Here is a 3724-nt window from a genome sequence, read left to right on the forward strand (position 1 = left end):
CCATACCATCAGAGAGACAGGAATCGAACTGAGTGCTGATGGTCCCTCTCCTCTGCTGGTTTCTTGACAAGAATTTCCTATTTCATCTAACCACCACTTCATTTTATGAGCGCTAAATGATTTGCTAAAGAAGTTAAAACTGAAGAAGACAGAACACTAGCTAAAATTAGCAAAACACTATAGTTAAAAGCTACAAAAATAAAACACTATCTAAAAGCTAAAGAAACAAAAGGCTAGTACAAAACTAAAAAGGTAAAAGAATATGTAAAAATAGCACAGTGGTTGCTAAAATCTAATAAAGGAAAAAGTTTAGACTAGCAAAAAGTTAAAACTCACATGACAATAGCTAAAACTAGAAGCACTTTGACAAAAATACATCAACTATGCTGAAGAAGAAGAGATCTTATGTTTAAAAAACTAAGTATTTTGAAAAGTGTAAAAGTTCTAAAAAAAAACAAAGATCTCCTGTCCTGAACATTTTGTCTACAACAACACATCCGCAGAAATAGTCAGACTACAAGTAAACACGAAAAAATAAAAATAGCAATTTTACATTAGTGTGAGTTCTGACTCAGCATTCAGACCAAGTTTTAGTTCAGGAATAGATTTAAAAAACCTGCTGCCTTCAGTGTTTCCCTCCACAGAAACAGGCCTCTGGGCCACCAGAGGCGACGTGACAAACATCCAAATAAACATCTGACACATAGGGGACCAGATCTGGGGGGAAGTCTGTCCAGACCACGTCGAGCAGGACAAACACATTCTTCTCTGCTGTGCAGCTGCAGGTCACGGATCTCCAGCCGAGCCGGGCCCTGCAGAATTATGTCAACATCTAATAATACACACTGAAAATACTCATTAAAGGCAGATAATTGCTTGAACGCTGCATTCGATTAATGTTAAGGTAGTTTCTCACAGAGCTGTGACTGTTGGAGACCAGCTGTCAGACATCAGGACCAGAATGTGTCAGAACATTCATGGAGCTGTTATATTCCCTCACATGAACTGCAGAGCTGCAGTCCTGTGCTGTWTTTTGAACATCAGTTTCAAAAATGTGGTAAATGAACTGTACTTACAGTGGGGTGCAAAAGTTTGGGCAGCCTTGTTAATTTTCCTGATTTATCTTTATAAATCATTGATTGTTTGGATAAAAAATCAGTTAAATATACAGTACAGTATCATATAGGGGACAAACACAGTGATATTTGAGAAGTGAAATGAAGTTTATATGATTTACAGAAAGTGTGCAATAATTGGTTAAACAAAATTAAGCAGGTGCAAAAATTTGGGCACAAAAAAAAAAACCTTAATTCAATATATAGTAGAGCCTCCTTTCACAGAAATAACAGCCTCTAAACACTTCCTATAGCTTCTAATGAGAGTCTGGATTGTGGCTGAAGGTATTTTAGACCATTCTTCTTTACAAAACATCTCTAGTTCATTCAGGTTTGATGGTTTCCAACCACAGACAGCTCTCTTTAAGTGACACCACAGATTTTCAATAATATTCAGGTCTGGGGATTGAGATGGCCATTCCAGAACGTTCTACTTGTTCCTCTGCATGAATGCCTTTAGTAGATATTGAGCACTGTTTAGGATGGTTGTCTTGTAAGATCCAGCCCCAATGCAGTTTCAGCTTTGTCACTGATTCCTGGACATTGGTCTCCAGAATCTGTTGATATTGGTTGGAATCCATGCGTCCCTCAACTTTAACAAGATTCCAGTCCCTGTAGTGGCCACACAGCCCCACAGCATGATGGACTCACCACCAAATTTCACTGTAGGTAGCAGGTGTTTCTCTTGGAGTGCTGTGTTCTTTTTCCTCCATGCATAACGGCCCTTGTTCTGCCCAAATAACTCTATTTTAGATTCATCAGTCCACAACACCTTATTCCAAAATGAAGCTGGCTTGTCCAAATGTGCTTTAGCATACCTCAAGCTGCTCTGTTTGTGATGTGAGCAGAGAAAAGGCTTCCTCTGCATCACTCTCCCATACAGCATCTCCTTGTGTAAAGTGTGCTGAATAGTTGAACGATGCACAGTGACTCCATCAGCAGCAAGATGAAGTTGTAGGTCTTTGGTGCTGGTCTGTGGGTTGACTCTGACTGTTTTCAACATCCTTCACTTCTTTTTATTGGAGATTTTTCTTGGTCTGTCACTTCGATCCTTGACTTAAACTGTGCCTGTGGTCTTCCATTTTCTCACAATGTTTCTCACAGTGGAGACTGAAAGCTGAAATCTCTGAGATAGTTTTCTGTATCCTTCACCTAAAGCATGACGGTGAACAATCTTTGTTTTCAGCTCATTTGAAAGTTGTTTTCAGACTCCCATGCTGCGACTCTTCAGAGTAGATGCAAAGAGGAGAAAAACTTACTATCGACAACCTTAAATACCCTTTCTCATAATTGGAGTCACTTGTGTATGGAGGTCAAGGGTCACTGAACTTACCAAACCAAATTTAAGTTCCAATAATTATTTCTAAAGCTTTTGACATCCATAAAATGACAACAGTACCCAAATTTATGTACCTGCCTAATTTTGTTTAACCAATTATTGCACACTTTCTGTAAATCATTTCAACTTCATTTCACTTCTTAAATATCACTGTGTTTGGCCTATGTGATATATTTAACTGGTATTTTTAATCCAAACAATCAATGAGGTAAATCAGGAAAATTAACAAGGCTGCCCAAACTTTCGCACCCCGCTGTATATACCACCTTTTTATCCAACCAGGATGCTCAAAGCTTTTTACAATCTGTGTCCTCATTTACCCATCCACACCTTATTCTGTCTCTCTACAATGATAATCTGAATAAAYCATCCTATAGAGACTGGTCMGTGCTTTAAATCACATTCATACAATGATGGGATACATCAGAGGCAGTGAGGGTTCAGCGTCCTGCCCAGGGACAAAATAGCGGAGAATTGAACCATCAATTCTCGCATTAGAGGACAACTACTGTAACCACCCAGCTGCAACAAAAYGTGTGCAACTAATTTTCTTTCAAAGAGCCACAAACTTGTTCCTGGAGTAACAGACCTCTCTCTGCTGGGACGGAGTCTGCAGATTTTACAGCTTCATTGCTTGGCGTTTGTTCTGATTGTTAGCGAGATCAGTGGCTCCCAACCTTTACTCAAAGCCCCACCTTTCTTACTTCCAAGCCAAGCTGAGCAACCCCCCCACCCAAACTCAGCTTCCTGTCCATCTCTGAAACACCCAACAACTGCAGAGTCATCTGAGTATTTTTGTAGATGACAGCAGTCTGACTTGTGCTGGAAGTCTGAAGTGTACAGTGTGAACAGGAATGGTGAGAGCACAGTTCCCTGTGGTGCTCCTGTGCTGCTGACCACCTGGTTAGACACACAGTCCTTCAGTCTCAAACTGTGTTCAACAGTATTTGTCAGGTAGTCCTTGATCGATGTGATTGTTGAGGCCTCCACCTGAGTCTTCTGGAGTTTCAGACWAAGCAACTCAGGCTGAATTGTGTTAAAAGCACTGGAGAAATCAAAGAACATGATCCTCACAGTGCTGCCTGCTTTGTCCAGATGACAGTGGGTTTGTTGAAGCAGGTGTATGATGGTGTCTTCAACTCCAACTCCACTCCAATAATTCAAAATACTTTAATGATCCCAAAGGGAAAATGCAGAAGCAAACTGCAGGGGGTCCTGAAGTGTGCTTGTTTGCTTACTCAGGTGCTTACTTACTTGGGTTGTTACGGAC

This window comes from Austrofundulus limnaeus, unplaced genomic scaffold (genome assembly GCF_001266775.1).
Source record: "Austrofundulus limnaeus strain Quisiro unplaced genomic scaffold, Austrofundulus_limnaeus-1.0 Scaffold605, whole genome shotgun sequence".
Classification (NCBI taxonomy): domain Eukaryota; kingdom Metazoa; phylum Chordata; class Actinopteri; order Cyprinodontiformes; family Rivulidae; genus Austrofundulus; species Austrofundulus limnaeus.